We start from the raw sequence: 17,690 nt of genomic DNA on the forward strand, positions 1-17,690 counted from the left end.
TTGGATCTCACTCACTCCCCTCCCCTGGTGTAGACATGCCCATAAACTGTAACCCTAAGCACACTTATAGGCCATATCTAGATGGGGCTTTATTCCAGGGTGATCCCCAAGATTGTCTCTGTGCATCCACATGACGCACAGGGGATCCCGGGATCAGGGAGGGATGATCCTTCCCTTGCTCCGGGATCTCACCCTCCACTCTAGGCCCAGTTTTTCCATGGTCCTGGACTGAACCCGAGACCACGGAATGTGTGGCCTGGCATCGCGGTTTGTCCCGGTTCTTTGCAGTTCCTCATGAGGAGCTGGGAACTCTGTGCCCATCAGGGGTGGGGTGTCTCTTAAAAAAAATGGTGGGCGTGATGCCTTTCCCTCTAAGGTCATTGTGTGCCGTGTGTGAATAGAGGGGGAGAGCTCAGAATAAAAATATCATGGGATCTTCACCCCTCCATCGTGTTAGACCGCTAGGTCTAGCTGAGGCCATAGGAAGTAAGGCATGCTGAAATCAATGGGACTTGCTTCTGAGAAATGACTCCTATTGAGTTAGCAAATGGTTTTGATAATGATGCTCTATTCACTTAAAGCCAATGGTGTGGTTGGATTTTGTGACCACCCTTACTCACAACACAACAGTTAAAAGGAATATGGAATTGGGAGATTCTCCGAAACCAACCAACCTCAAATTAGAGAAGGTGCATTTTACAGCTCTTTTAGCCTAAACAGCCCAGTGCTGAAATGGCACAACTATTTAAAACCAACACAACCTAAGCAGCAGCAAGAACACTGTAATAAAATGTTATCTGGAAAAAAAAATCCTTAAACATTACTGAATAAAAGACATTTTTGAGAAATGCCTTGAGAAATTGTGCTAAGGTAGGACGTTTTCTCAAAGCATTTCTCAAGGTCTCTTTTACTCAGCAATGTTAACACAATGTAATAGCATGCTAGAATAATTTACTGAGATAATTTGCTGCTGAGAGGCCAAAAAATTATCTTAACTCTTTTCGTAACCACATGTCTTTTCTGAATTCTATTCCAAATTATTCCTGTTCTCTGGGTTCTGATTTCTATACGAATTAGTTTTCCCATGACTTGTGGGAATGAATGCTGCACATTGTATGTGAATGTGTGGCCTAATCTACGCCAAACAGGTATTGCACTATGAAAGTGGCATGAAAGCAGTATATAAGAGGCAGGAGCCACACCAAGCAGGATATTTCATTATGAAAGCAGTATATAGTATGTGTCAGTGGGCCCCAACAGTTGTCAGTGCACTTCCATACCGCTATAAAGCAGTAGTGTGGCTCCTACCTTTTATATACTGCTTTCATGCTGCTTTCATAGTGCTATATCCTGCTTGGTGTAGTTCTGGCCTAAGAAACAAAGCCCAGCAGGTTTTGCCTTGTCTTTTCTTTTACTGAAAAGCAGCCATGACAGACTGTCGTTTTAAGCAGAGGGAATACTTCACATTTTCCCTGCTCAACTCAACCCCTCCCCACCTTTTCTTATCCTGCTTCAGGGTTCCAGATACATAATGATGGTTATAAATCCACACCTGGAACCACATACATTGGGGATGTGGAAATAAACTTGAGGGTCATTTTGAGCGTGAAAATACCTGTGGACAAAAGACTAGGCCTTAGCTAGACAGGGCTTTATCCCAGGGTGAACCCCGGGATTGTCACTGTGCATCCACATGATGTACAGGGGATCCCAGGATCAGGGAGGGATCATCCCTCCCTTGCCCCGAGATAGAACCCTCCTCTTTGGGCCCACTTTTTCCACGGTCTCGGGTTTGACATGGCTCCGCGTGATTCTTCGTGCAGAGCCAGGAGTGCTTCGCCCATCGGGGGTAGGGTTGGGGGAGTGGGGAAATTAATTTAATTTTTTAAAAAGCACCTACCTTTGCGCATGAGTGTTCGTGCACTCCTCTTTCTTTAAAAAAAATGGTGGGCGTGACACCTCTCCTCCTGAGGTCGTCACGCATCACGTGTAAACGGAGGAGGGATCTCGTGATAATCACATCGCAGGATCTTCCCTCCTCCATTGTGGAATAAAAGGCCTATGTTCTCTGTTCCTCACCGCTCTTGACTCAAAATTGTAGCTTCTAAAGACTTCTTTTCAGAAAGAAAAAGAAAGATCCTATGGGAGTTTATTATATACATTTGTATGAAAGAGTAATTTGACCCTCAGTTTTAGACAAAAAAAATCTAGATCTTCCAAGTGCTCGCATCATGTTTTGCTCACCTCAATATCCATTATTTGGAGTTGCCACTAAAATCTGTATAAATAATAATAAAACAGCTTAAAGAGATCCTTTCCCATTCTTCTGAATTAGGACTGTACAGCAAAATTGGAACAGGGGATGTTCCAGGCCAAAACTGTCCGAATGAACCTTGGTTAGGTGTCCAAATTTAGCACCTGAAGTTGGACACAAATGGTGCCCTCCTTAGGTTAGTAGTTGTGGCACAGAAGCAATTCAGATACCAATTCATTTACCTCTGCCACATTCCCATGCTGCTGTCAGAAGCAAATTGGTGCACCCAGCTGCCAGACTGGGCCAACTCTGCCTGACCAAATTACTAATGAATCAGTCAGTTGTTATAGTTGCTCACTTGCTACTGTACGCAGGTGTTTCCAAACTGTAGTTCTGGAGCAATGGGAGTGGCAGCGCAAGAAGTATCTCAAAGAAGTTATATTTCTAGCACAGGGTTTTGGGTAACAGTAGCTAGTTAGCATTGCTAACACTGTGCTTATTCTACAAGTCCATTTGGAGATTCTTATATTTTCTTGCTGGTGTCATGTGTGATCATTCATCAAACTATGAGCTTCTCTAAATGAGCAATTTATAGCACACTTGTGGCTGGCCACACATGGAAGTTTGCAGGTCAATTACATGATGTTGTCAGCAGACAGGTTTTGTCCTGAGCTATTCCCCACTCTCTTATCATAAGAACATAAGAAGAACCATGCTGGATCAGACCAACAGTCCATCTAGTCTAGCACTCTGTGCACAAGTGGCCAACTAGGGGCAGATCTACACCAAGCAGGATATGACACTTTGAAAACGTTTTGAAAACTGTATATAGAGTGTGGCCTGAGCAACAGTAGTCACTATTGTTATAAACTGTTTTAAAGAAGTAGTGTAGATCCTGCCCAGCTGTTGACCAGGGACCCACAAGCAGGACATGGTGCACCCCCATGTTCTTCACCAACCTGTATATATAGCCTTACTGCCTCTGATACTGGAGGTAGCACATAGCCATCAGGGCTAGTAGCCATTGACAACCTTCTACTCCAGGAATTTATCCAACCCCCTTTTAAAGCCATCCATATTGGTGGCCAATCCTGCTGTCAGAAAACACAGGTTGGATCTACACCAAGTGGGATATTCCACTATGAAAGTGATATGAAAGCAGTATATAAGAGGCAGGAGCCACACTACTTCTTTATAGTGGCATTGAAGTGCACTGACAACTGTTGGGGACCATTGACAAATACCATATACTGCTTTCATACCATATACCACTATATCCTGCTTGGTGTAGATCTGGCCACAGAGATAATCAACTGAAACAACAACAACAACCCTCCCTCCACCAAATTGGCCCCATGTAAAGATGCTGTTGTGCTATAATTCCACCAGTAGATGGTGCTGTTTTAGTTAAATGGAGGATGCAGACATAGGAAATATTCAACCCAAACCATGTGGCCGCCTGTTACCACCCATGCAATTGAGCTGATTGCAATCCCAGAATGAAAAGGGAAGCAGAAAGTCCTGGTAAAGGCAGCATTTTAAAAAAATGTAAAGAAGCTCTATATGAACCCTATACAGCCATTCAGCCTACTCACATGAGGGCTAAAAGTGGGAGGGTGGTATGGGTATGCACACAAGGCTCTCTCTCATGCCCCCTTCCCTACCTGCTCAGTCTCTGATCTTCTTGTGTTGAGAGGGAAGGGTGGGCTACTCACATTTGCTTGAATGCCAGTATAAACCCCCACATAATTAGAAATCCTGAATGTGGGGAAGTTGAGGATTGAGGGGACAGGGACATAGGGGGCAGGGCTTACATGCACACCCACAACCCACTTTTAGCCTCAGTGCAACAGGCTGAACACCTGGGTAGGGTCATAGAGTGACACCATTCATAGCAATAGCAAAACATCTCCCATGTACTAACTGGCCCACACTATCCAGAAAGTCCTTAAGTGTGTTGCTTGAACTTTATATAAGAGAGTTTCAAAATATACTTGCTTTTCTGTCATTGTTTTTTCCTCATGTCTTTCTGGCACTCAAGGCCCTGACACTTTTACTGACAAGCTAGTCACGCAGTGTTCTGCAAAGCACCGATGAAAAAGTTGGTCTTTCAGGTGCCTCACTTCAGGACTTGAAGCTCTAGGCTCATTTAATTTAACAGACTGAAAACTGGGCTCCAAGGATGGTTAGCTCATTAAACTGGGCTCCTCAAGGAGAAATCAAACGATACAGTTCACAGAAGTTAAGAGTTGGCCCTGTGAACTCTTGACTAAATCCACTTAAGGCCTTTCAAACAGTTTGGCTCCCTAAGTGAAAGAATTAACTTTTCTCTACCTCTACAGAATACACCAAGTAGACCTTTAAATGTAACATAAAAGCGATGTAATGACAAATCTTTGGAGCCTTAAAGGCTAACATTTATAGTGCCATAGCTTTTGTGGACTAAAGCCCACTTCAACAGATGCATGAAATATTATCCTCAGCTTGCAAATTATATATATATATATGCACACTCACATGGGGAAAAGGCCATGAGATTCAAAAATCATGGTCTGTATCAAATATGTATGCTTTGAAGTTCAAGCTGGAGCATTTACAAGGTGAGAAACAGCCTCCCGCCTCCTCATTTTAATCAGTGCTTCAAGGTTGTCCATTGTGTTGGTGACAGAGACAAGGCAGCACGTTACTTGTATTGTTGTCTAGGCAATGAGATGTTTCCCTCATTTTTTGTACTGTACTGTTCTAGACAGACACCAGAGGTTAGGGTGACCATATGACTGGATTTGCCCGGATTTGCCCAGGTTTTCGATGACAAATCTGGGAGGGGGAGGGGAAATCTGGATTTTTCCAAAGAGCAGCTCTATTGGGAATTAACAAAAATGCTTATAACTCCGTCATTTTTTAAGATAAAGACATGAAACTTGGCACAATGGTAGCTCTTAGGAAGGGCTTTAGTCGTACCAAATTTGAAACAGATCCGTTCATCCATTGATTTTTTAAGGATTTTTTTTTAAAAATTGAGGTTTTAAAATTATTATTTTTAAAATCATCATTTTTAAAGATAAAGAGATGAAACTTCGCACCATGATAGGATTTAGGTAGAGATTTAGCCACACCAAATTTGAAACAGATCTGTTCATCCATTGATTTTTTAGGATTTTCTTTTAAATTGAGGTTTTTAAATTATTATTTTTTAAACCATCATTTTTAAAGATAAAGAGCTGAAAGTTGGCACCATGATAGCTTTTAGGTAGAGCTTTAGCCATACCAAATTTGAAACAGATCTGTTCATCCATTGATTTTTAGGGATTTTTTAACATTTGAGGATTTAATTTTTTTTAAAAAAATTATTTTTAAAGATAAAGAGATGAAACTTGGCACCATGATTGCTCTTAACAAGGACTTTAGCTACGCCAAGTTTGAAGCAGATCTGTCCATCCATTGAGTTTTAGGATTTTTTTAAAAAGTTTGAGGTTTTAAAATTATTATTTTTAAATGACATTTTTAAAAGATAAAGGGCTGAAAGTTGGCACCATGATAGCTCTTAAGGAGAGATTTAGCCATGCCAGGTTTGAATCAGATCATGGTCTGATTTCATCCATTTTTTTAAGGATTTTTTTAAAAGGTCAAAGTTTTAAAATTATTGTGTTTTAAAACTGCTGGAGCCGTATCCTTCAAACTCAGGTTGTCAAACCTCCTCTTTGGGGTTTTGCATATTGAGCAGTTTCAGCCCTTGGCATTAAGGGGATCTCCAGTCTTTAGGTAAACTGCCACAACACCCAACGTAATGTTAGAGTAGAGAAACTTGTGACAATTATACACAAGCTTTTTTAAAAAATTGAAATTAAAAAAAGCCAGCCATCTGGCCGGCCAGTAGCAAACCCTGTTAACAACAGCAGCAGCTTGCAATACAGTCAGAAAAGATATTTGAGGGAAGGGGAGACTGTATCACACAAACCATAGCAAAAGCTTCAAAGTACAGCAAAACCTTCAAAAGTAGGAGTGAGTGAAGTTAATTTCAGATACATTGAATCTCTCACTTGTTCTTTATTTCAGTGATTTTAACATTAAGATGCTATGTAGAACAGATTTGTCTTAAATGTGTGCTGTAAAATCAGACATGTGACCAAGGCTATGTTCGGGTGGCCACGCCCCCTTGGGGGCCGACCATGTTGTCCTCCTTTTTGGTTTCCAAAATATGGTCACCCTACCAGAGGTAGAACAACCAGGATTGCCTGCCTCTAAACCTACTCCCGTCACATTTTGGTGAAGGCTCTAACCCCCAATCTGGCACCCTCCAGATGTACTGCACTGCCTAGGGATGATACGACTTGCAATCCAACATGTCTGAAGAGTACCAGGTTGGGGAAGACTGCTGTAATCTCACTTCTGTATACCATATTGATTTACTCTACAAATACCAGTCTCCCACCAGTTTAAAAGCCATGAGGGTGATTGTTCTTTATGCTCTACATTGTAGGACATAGGCCAGACCTACGCTAAGCAGGATATAGCACTATGAAAGCGGTACGAAAGCAGTATATAGTATGTGTGAATGGGCACCAATAGTTGTCAGTGCGCTTCAATACCGCTATAAAGCAGTAGTGTGGCTCCTGCCTCTTATATACCGCTTTCATGCTACTTTCATAGTTTGTTTGGTGTCCATCTGGCCATAATTGCCAAGATGTATCAAGCAGTTCAATACATCCCTCAAGAATGGCAAACTATGCACTGGATGGTACTTTAATATCCATGTGTACGCTTTTTCACAAGAGCTAATGCATCCACTTCCTACTCCTGAAGATTTGACTTCTGGACATCCTGGAGTTGATTGCTGAAGAATGGCAAACTAACAACTCATACTAAAAATTATAGCAAGGGCCAGACCTACACCTTGTGTCAAATCATTACGATCCCATCATGGTAACACTATATCCCTCTTGCGCATTTATACCTCATTGATCACAGAGTGACATTTGTTGCGGAATTTTGGATAATGTTGCATAAAAAGCATGAAAATAACACGTACGGATTTTGCTCAGGCCATTGCTAGACCAGGCCTATATCCTGGGATTGTTCCAGGATCATCCCTGTGCATCCAAATGACACACAGGATCCCGGGAGCAGGCAGGGTTGACCCCTCCATTTACCTGGGATAATCCTTAGGTCTAAGGCCTTTGCTAGACCTACTTTAAAATCAGGCGCGACGAGCTAAAGGAAAGACCCATCGCGGCCGACATATTTTTTTTTTAGATTTAAAGGGCTGGGTGCGCAGAAGCGCATGAACGATGAAAGGTAATTTTAAAAAAAAGATTTCCTCGCTCCCCCCACCCTGCCCCCGATGGGCGTGGCTTCTCCCAGCTATGCGCGAATAATTGCGCAGAGCCAGGAAAAGCCGTGGAATGGGCTACACGCTCACGGTCTCGGGCTCAGTCCGAGACTGTGGGGAAAATCGGGCTTAAAGGGGTAGGCTATATCCTGGAGCTGGAGAGGGTTGATCCCTCCCTGAGCCCGGGATCCATCTGGGTGCACAGGGGCGATCCCGGTTATCAGCCTGGGATATCGCCTGGGCCGGATCTACACTAGTCTTATAACGTTGCTAGTGTCCCTTTCTAATGTGGTTCTCTGTATCGGTTCTCTGTAGCTGTAACGTTACTGCAGGGCACATTGTTAAATCCATTCGTTGCTGGGTTTGCTCCGCCCACTGCCTGCCTCATTCCTAGCTAGCAGTGCAGGGCAAGTCATAAGCACACACAAATCCCTCCCTCCCAAAACATCTTACCACAAGTTCCGGGGAATTGCCTGAATGTACAAGAGCCAGCCAGTTTGCTGAAGCCAAGCAGGGTTGGGTCTGGTCAGAATTTGGATGGGAGACCAAATTGGAAAGTTTTAGCAGCAGCCGCATTTAAGCCCCACTGGTCATGAGTTTTGGACTTTGGACCCTTGTTAATTTTCCTGCAGGGAGCTACAGCTCCTTTGCAAAGAGGGGGGAAATGTTTTTTAAAGAATCATAAAAAATCAACCGATGACCCAATTTGATTCAAATTTTAAGGCAGGATGCATGGGAGTACTTCACAATAAAAGCAGATTCTAAGGTGGAAAACCTCTGAGTCCTTTGCATACAATTGTCAGTGACTGCACAGTATAAGGCTGGTGTGATTTATCTGCTGTAGCAGATAAGATAGCAAACGGGGCGAAGGAAGGAGAACAGGAAGTGGGCGGAGCAAACTCAGCAGCTCTGGGTTGCGAGAGGAGAATTACCGGTAGGACAAGGCACATGAATCTGCAGCCACGCTGGAACTAAGAAACAGAACCTGTAAGTATGACTCATTTACAACGTTGGAGACCCAGGGTCACGTGATGCTATGCGTCACAGTAACCCATTCAAAGCGTTAGAATAACACCAGTGTAGATTCCCACCTGGTCTAGCAAAAGCCTAACTGATCAGAAAGAACTCTCTCAGGTCAAATCGGTTGGCTTATTCTTCTTTTCCCAATTGTGGCTGAGCTTCTTTGCTTGAGTCAGATGGAGCTGTTTGCTCAGTAATCTCGTTTCTACTGTGCCTCTGCTCTCCGCCTGTCACACATTGTCAATTGGTATGTAGCTTGACCTGTGGGAGGTTGCTGGTAGGTAGATAGTCCTACACTATTGGATCACTGTGTCTTTGGGGCTGTTTAACACTTCTGTGATTAATAGGAAAGATGGCAAGCCCATAATTAGAGCTAGGGCTGGACCTTGGGCTAAAGTTCAAAGTCCCACAGCCCAAAGCCCCCCTCCCCAAATGACCTCTGAGACAAACATGTGATGGGGACAGTGACAAATAGGTCCAGAGACAGCACCTGGAGGCCCACAGCTGCAGCACCCTTTCTTTCTTAATATTTTTGAAGAAATTTATAATCAGGGCATAGCAAGCTGGGCATGCACACGCTTACAGATATTCATTTTATTCTCTTTATCCCTTTCTACAAAAAGTGGCATTTATTTCCTAGTAAATCTGTTTAGCATTGCAGCAGGAGAAGCAAACTCTGTTTTATTCCTCTCGTCATGATGGTGCAACGAATTCAGTGAGTTTAAAATGCAAAACTGCTCATCCTTGGAATATTTCTTTGTTGGGTTAGAAAACTGGGGGTGCTTTTTTTTTTTGGTCTTTCTGCTCTGAAATATTAGGAATATCCAAGCCGTTATAATGCATGGAATGGTAGTAGAGCTGGGGAAAGACGAGAAATGTCAATTGTGTGCTTTACAGAAGAAAGACTCCGAAAGATTTGCCTGGAGGAACAAAAGTCAACTGTGCAAGGGAACTTTTGGCTGCTGAAACTTTTTAAACTCCTTCCAAGCTTTGGATTCTCTCACCAGGCACTCAGTCCAACACTGACAGCTAGCAGTTATATCTTCAAACAAAGAGTGTTGAACATAGGAGCGCAAACCGATATAACAGCGCTCACATCCTCAAGAACAGCGAAATGGTTAGCTAGCACAAAATATCAGAAACAACTTGAGAAATACCTATCAGTACCCATGAAAATGGAACACCGGAAAACTCTTACATGTCTAAGATTTGAACAAAGGATGCTATGATGAAATGGGGGGGATTCCATGGCATACCAGTAGAAGACAGGTTGTGTGTTTGTGGAGAGCCAGTTCTAGAGGACGTAGTGCATTATGTATTTGACTGTCCCTTATACACCAACATAAGAAAAAGTTATTTGGAGCCATTTTTAAAAAGAAACTGAAACATAGTGGTGCTAAGGAGAAATTGAGTTATTTATTATATTCAACCAACCCATATGTGATACAGAGGGTTGCATTATTTGCAGCGAAAGCTAACAAACTTTACAGTTTTTGGACAGTATTGATGTGAGGTGTTATAAAGATTCACAGATATAAATGGATTGTGATTGAGAAGTAATTAAAGGTTTCTGAATGTTTGCTGTTCACCCATTTTACCACCATTTTAGTAATGGATGTTATGTTTCTGATAGTTCTGTTGTTTTAACTATGGCCTTAGCTAGACCTAAGATTTATCCCAGGGTCGTCCCTGCCTGCTCCCAGGATATCCTGTGTGTCATTTACATGAACAGGGATGACCCCGGGACAATCCCGAGATAAACCTTAGGTCTAGCTAAGGCCTATATGAAGTATTGTATAATAGTATAGTAAAATTTCAAGTTGTTATGTGTTGCAATGATCTCTGGATTGATCAATAAATGTTTTGGAATTTGGAACTGAAGTAATACACACGGCCATCTAAAGCACACCCACACCTACACCACATATATATCCTAAGATAATTAAATTATCTTTTAATTATCTTAGGATATAAGATAATTAAAGGAAGGAAGTAAGGCAGGTGGCTACTAGGAGGAGGGCTTTCTCTGCTGTGGCACCCCGGCTGTGGAATGAGCTCCCCAGAAAGGTTCACTTGGCGCCTACATTGTTTTCCTTTCGTCGCCAGCTGAAAACCTTCTTATTTTCTCAGTATTTTAACACCAAATTTAACTTAATTTTAAACTCTGCTGTTTTAATCTCATATTTTAACCTATATCAATTTTTGCTGTGTGGTTTTATCCTGGTCGTGCTTTTTATATTGTATTTTGTATTTGTGTTTTTAAATTGTTGGTTGTTTTATTATGCTCCTCATGGTTTTAATTTTTGTGAACCGCTCAGAGAGCTTCGGCTATTGGGCGGTATAGAAATGAAATTAAATAAATAAATAAAATAAAAATCCAAGGTCTAAAATTGCCTAGCTACATCACTGAGCTTGCCTTATATGGATTGTAATCGGAGTGATCACTTAAGAAGGTATAGCTACAAGTCCTCCTTACATCATGGGTTTTCGTTCTGGAAACAACTTACAAGGTCATTTCGGTGAACAAAACCCATTACATGGGGAAATATCCCTTAGTGAGCTATTATGTCGGAACAAGTGGATACCAGCTGAGTTCTGCAATTAATGAACTGACACCAAACTGTGTCACCCAGATGATTATGTGGCCTGAGGTAACTGATGGGTATTTTAGGCTTCATTACCTTTGCTTTTGTACCAGTTTTTTTGGGGGGAAATTAGGCCAAGAATTTGAATTTCCAACACAGATTTAATATTTTTTGACATTGTTTAATTATAGGTCACCCACTTCTCAAAATGCTGTGCTGACACAAAACCTATTAAAATTACTGGAGCTTGCCACTATAGATTGCCCCAAGGACTGCACTTCTTTTGAATAATTGGGTAACTGTTGCATAGAATATGTCAGGACTTGTGCAATCTCAGGGTGAGAAAAGACCAGAAATATTCTGCTGTGAGGGGCAGTATGTGCTGGTCCAAAATGTCCTCATGTAGGCCCCAGAGTATGGTCTGAAGGCACATACTCTCTGGACTCATGACCATTTTTACCTTCTATATTGGACCTCTTGGATAAAATAGCTATATCTTTGATTTGCACTATCATGTGTTCTGGTGATGACACTCTTAAGAACATAAGAAGTGCCCTGATGCTGGATCAGACCAAGGGTCCATCTAGTCCAGTACTCTGCTCACACAGTGGCCAACCAGCTGTCGACCAGAGACCCACAGAGCAGGACATGGTGCAACAGCAGTCACACATGTTCCCCAACAACTGATGTATAAATCTGATACTGGAGGTGGCACATAGCCATCAGTTCTAATATCCATCCAACCCCCTTTTAAACTGTCTCTGCAGAGGCCGCCGGTGAGGGGGGGGGGCGGCTGGGCACCTCTCCACCGTGCCTGGGTCCAGCTCCAGCTGAGAGCCCCCTCCCTCCTGCTACCAACTGTCTCTGGAGAGGCCACCAGTGAGGGAGGAAGCAGCAGCCAGGCACCTCTCCACCGTGCCTGGGTCCAGCTCCAGCTCAGAGCCCCCTCCCTCCTGCTACCAACTGTCTCTGGAGAGGCCACCAGTGAGGGAGGAAGCAGCAGCCAGGCACCTCTCCACCGTGCCTGGGTCCAGCTCCAGCTCAGAGCCCCCTCCCTCCTGCTACCAACTGTCTCTGGAGAGGCCACCAGTGAGGGAGGAAGCAGCAGCCAGGCACCTCTCCACCATGCCTGGGCCTAGCTCCAGCTGAGAGCCCCCTCCCTCCTGCTGTCACCTGTAACTGCTGAACTTTGCAACTAAGATTGTAGTGCCTGAATTTGCTTTCCATTTCCCCCTCCTCCTTCTCCCTCCCAATCCCCTTTCCTTTTGTGTCATGTCTTTTAGATTGTAAGCCTGTGGGCAGGGACTGTCAAGAAATACTTTTGTAAGCCTCCATGAGAGCCTTTTTTGGCTGAATGGCGGCATAAAAATCCTTAAATAAATAAAAAAAATAAATAAAAAATAAAGCCATCTGAATTGGTGGCCATCACTACATCTTGTGGTAGTGAGTTCCATAGTTTAACTGTGCTCTGTGATGAAATACTTCCTTTTATCTGCTCTGAATAATAATAATAATAATAATATATTTATTTCTTACCCGCATCTCCCTTTGGATTGAGGCGGGGAACAACATTAGAACAGGAATCAATACATCTTAAAAATTCTTTATTTTACATTGATCTTGATAGGCCTGCCAGAAAAGGCTAGTCTTTAAGGCTGCCTTAAAATCACACAGAAAGTTAATTTTACGAATCTCCTCCGGCAGGCAATTCCACAATCTGGGGGTGACAGAAGAAAAGGTCCTCTGGGAAACTGATGTTAGCCTAGTTTTAGCTGACCCCAGAGTTCACCCCAGAGGACCTGAGTGTGCGGGGCGGACTATATGGGAGAAGGCGATCCCGCAGGTAACCTGGACCCAAACCATTTAGGGCTTTAAAGGTAATGACCAACACTTTGTACTTTGCCCGGAAACTAATTGGCAGCCAGTGGAGTGATTTTAATGTTGGGGTAATATGCTCACCCCTAGATGTACTGGTGATTAACCTGGCTGCCATATTTTGAACTAGTTGAAGTTTCCGAACTAGATACAATGGTAGCCCTATGTAGAGCGCATTGCAGAAGTCAAGCCTTGAGGTTACCAGCACGTGCACTACTGTCTTTAGGTCTTCTGACTCTAAGAAGGGGTGCAGCTGGCATATCAGCCGAAGCTGATAGTAGGCACTCCTGGCCATCGCATCTATCTGGGCTGTCATTTGGAGCGACGGATCCAGGAGCACCCCCAAACTGTGAACACAGTCTTTCAGAGGGAGTGTAGCCCCATCCAGAACTGGTTGATACACCTCCAAACCTTGGTCAGAGCCCTTGACAGCAAGCACCTCTGTTTTGTCTGGATTCAGCTTCAGTTTGTTTTTCCTCATCCAGCCCATCACCGCCTCCAAGCATTCATTCAGAGGAGACACACTATCCTTAGCTGATGCTGTTATTGAAGGCATAGAGAAATATATTTGGGTGTCATCAGCATACTGATAGCACCCCGCCCCATGTCTCCGGATGATCTCTCCCAGCGGTTTCATGTAGATGTTAAACAGCATTGGGGATAGGATGGCACCTTCTCTTCTCCCAGGCATTTTAACAGCATTTAACAACATTAAGTTTGTTTTTAATGGACCCCAGAATTGTTGTTTTTAAATGGATACTGTTGTTTTTATACTGTTTTTTATGTTTTTGATGGTTTTAAAATTTTGTATACTTTTAATGTTTACCATTTTTAATTGTTGTGGGGCGGTATATAAATGTAATAAAATAAATAATAAATATATAAATTGTGGTACGCCATACAACAGCTCCTTTTTTGAGGAGCAACTATCCCCAAGCATCACCATCTGGAATCTACCTGAGAGGTAGGACCGGAACCACTGCAGCACAGTGCCCCCAATTCCCAAATCCCTCAGGCGTTCCAGAAGGAACCAATCAGGTTAATGGGATAATCCTGGGTTCTAGTATTCTGAGGGAGAGAGAAAATGTCTCCCTATCCACACTCTCTACACCAAGCATATTTTTGTACACTTCTATCATGTCTCCCCTTAACCTCCTTTTCCCCCAAGCTAAACAATACCAGCTGTTGTAAGCTTCTCTCACAGGGGAGATGAATGGCTCCCTTTTCTCTTTTCTGTTCTTGCTAATGTACTTGACTTTTTTCTTGATACCTGCAAAGTAAATCTTTTTCCATGTCACAATGACTTGTTCCTCCAATTTCAATTGAGGAAAAAAGAAGTGTGAAACAGTTACTAGAAGGAGTTTGGAAATGCAGCCCAGCCTAGTATATTACCAATGCAATATAACTATTAAATGGCAGGTAGCCTTCCGGCGCTTTTGTGAAATGTAGACTATGGCCTGGAACGGGTATCGGAACATGGTTTTGGTGCAAGAGTTGGAGCTTATTATATCTGCCCCACCTAGTAATGAGAGTCTGGTGAGTTTGGTTGACTTACCAAAGTAAGTTGAAGGACCAAGGGGACAGGAGCAGGCAGAAGTAACATCGGGGCCTGCTCCTGCTGGACTCTTTCCCCCCCCCCCCCACAGGGCAAACTGCCATCTTGGCCCTGTGGGGAAGAAGAAGGACCGAGGGGACAGGAGCAGGCAGAAGTAACATCGGGGCCTGCTCCTGCTGGACTCTTCCCCCCCCCCCCCCACAGGGCAAACTGCCATCTTGGCCCTGTGGGGAAGAAGAAGGACCGAGGGGACAGGAGCAGGCAGAAGTAACATCGGGGCCTGCTCCTGCTGGACTCTTCCCCCCCCCCCCACACAGGGCAAACTGCCATCTTGGCCCTGTGGGGAAGAAGAAGGACTGAGGGGACAGGAGCAGGCAGAAGTAACATCGGGGCCTGCTCCTGCTGGACTCACTCTCTCTCTCTCTCTCTCTCTTTCTTTCTTTCTTTCTCTCTCCTCCCTCCCTCCCTCCTTGACTCCTTTTCCTTGTGTGTCATGTCTTTATTAGATTGTAAGCCTGAGGGCAGGGACTGTCTTTTTTGCTAAATGTAAGCCGCTCCGAGAGCCTTTTTTGGCTGAGGAGCGGGGTATAAGTATGATAAATAAATAAATAAATAAATAAATACCTCACTTGGAAGCTACCGTTCCGTCCCATTTTGCGCAATATGGACTTTGGCCTGGAATGGGTATCAGAATGTGGTTTTGGTGCAATATTTGGAGCTTATTGTATCAGGCTCACATAGTAATGTGTGACTAGTGAGTTTGGTTAACTTACCTCACTTGGAAGCTGCTGTTCCGGCCCGTTTTGCTCAATATGTGCTATGCGCGGAATGGGTATCGGAACACAATTTCTTTGGACGTTTTGTGGCTTATTGCATCCCTGCCATGGAGTTATGTGTGACTGGTGAGTTTGGTTGATATCGTTTGTTCAGAAGTGGTGGTTCCAGCCGTCCCATTCTGTTCCAGATGTTGTTTTGGGAGTTCTGGGGTTAATAGTGATATAATATTGCAATGGTTTTAGTCCTAAAATATTGTTCCCGAGTGTTGCTAACACATGCCACTGTTTTTGGTATAGTTTTTTTTTATTATTATTAATATAAAGGGGTTGTTCCGGCCTGTTCAGCCCTACAACTCCTGGTATGGCAGCCAGAAGTAAGTCCCCATTAGTTCAGTGTGCTTTACTCCCAGGTCAGTTGCTGCTGCTGCCTTAAATGAGCTGGAAATTCAGAGCGAGACACAGAGCGTATCTAGCCACGTATAACGAAGTGAAGACCCGTTGAGTTCAATGAGGCATCCTCCCAGGCAAGCGGACATCGGATTGCAGCCTGAAATCACCTTTAGTTAGAATGAAAGCCATTGGCAGGGGGGCTTTCTAAAACCTTTATTTGCAGAGCACCAAGTGAACATTAGGTAGGAAATCCTCTATTATCCCCTCTTCAGTATTGGGTACGGAAAAAGGGCGGCCGTCTCCAAGCCCTTATTTGGGACGGTGTAAAAGCCGGAACGGAACGGAACAGGCCGGAACGACCCCATTATATTAAAAAACCATACCAAAAACAGTGGAATGTGTTAGCAACACTTGGGAACAATATTTTAGGAATAAAACCATGCCAATATAATATCTCTATTAACCCCAGAACTCCCAAAACAACATCCGGAACAGAATGGGATGGCCGGAACGGCCACTACTGAACAAGCGATATCAACCAAACTCAAGAGTCATGCATAACTCCATGGCAGGGATGCAATAAGCCACAAAAGGTGCAAAGAAACTGCGTTCCGATAACCGTTCCGCGCACAGCGCATATTGCGCAAAACGGACAGGGACAGCAGCTTCCAAGTGAAGTATGTTAATCAAACTCACCAGACACACATTACTAGGTGAGCCTGATGTAATAAGCTCCAAAAGTTGCCCCAAAACCACGTTCAGGTACCCATTCTGGGCAAAAACGCGTATTGTGGAAAAGGGCTGTAACAGCAGCTTCCCAATGAGATAAGTGAACCAAACTCACCAGATGCACATGACAAGGTGGGACAAATAAAGAAAGCTCCAAAAGTTGCCCCAAAACCACGTTCAGGTACCCGTTCCGGGCAGAAACGCCTGTTGCGCAAAATGGGCCATAACGGCAACTTCCCAATGAGGTGAGTCAACCAAACTCACCAGACACACAATACTAGGTGGGCCTGACGTAATAAGCTCCAAAAGTTGCCCCGAAACCACGTTCAGGAACCCGTTCCGGGCAAAAACACATATTGTGCAAAAGGGCCGTAACGGCAACTTCCCAATGAGGAGAGTCAACCAAACTCACCAGACACACATTACTAGGTGAGCCTGATGTAATAAGCTCCAAAAGTTGCCCCGAAACCACATATCAGATACCCGTTTCGGGCAAAAACACTGCAATTTTTGGAGCTTTTTGCCCGGAATGGGTATCTGAACGTGGTTTCGGGGCAACTTTTGGAGCTTTCTATATTTGTCCCACCTAGTTATGTGCATCTGGTGAGTTTGGTTGACTTTCCTCATTGGGAAGCTGCTGTTACGGCCCATTTTGCGCAACACAGACATTTGCCCGGAACGGGTATCTGAACGTGGTTTCGGGGCAACTTTTGGAGCTTTCTATATTTGTCCCACCTAGTTATGTGCATCTGATGAGTTTGGTTGACTTACCTCATTGGAAAGCTGCCATTACGGCCCGTTTTGCGCAATATGCGCTGTGCGCGGAACGGTTATCGGAACGCAGTTTCTTTGCACCTTTTGTGGCTTATTGCATCCCTGCCATGGAGTTATGCATGACTGGTGAGTTTGGTTGATATCGCTCGTTCAGTAGTGGCCATTCTGGCCATCCCATTCTGTTCCGGACGTTGTTTTGGGAGTTCTGGGGTTAATAGTGATATAATATTGGCATGGTTTTAGTCCTAAAATATTGTTCCCAAGTGTTGCTAACACATTCCACTGTTTTTGGTATGGTTTTTTAATATAATGGGGTCGTTCCGGCCTGTTCCGTTCCGGCTTTTACACCGTCCCCCCTTATTTGATCCCACTTCCATGTAGGAAGGTTTATTTTATTTATTTA

Source organism: Elgaria multicarinata, chromosome 9, assembly GCF_023053635.1.
Source record: "Elgaria multicarinata webbii isolate HBS135686 ecotype San Diego chromosome 9, rElgMul1.1.pri, whole genome shotgun sequence".
NCBI classification, from domain to species: Eukaryota; Metazoa; Chordata; class Lepidosauria; order Squamata; family Anguidae; genus Elgaria; species Elgaria multicarinata.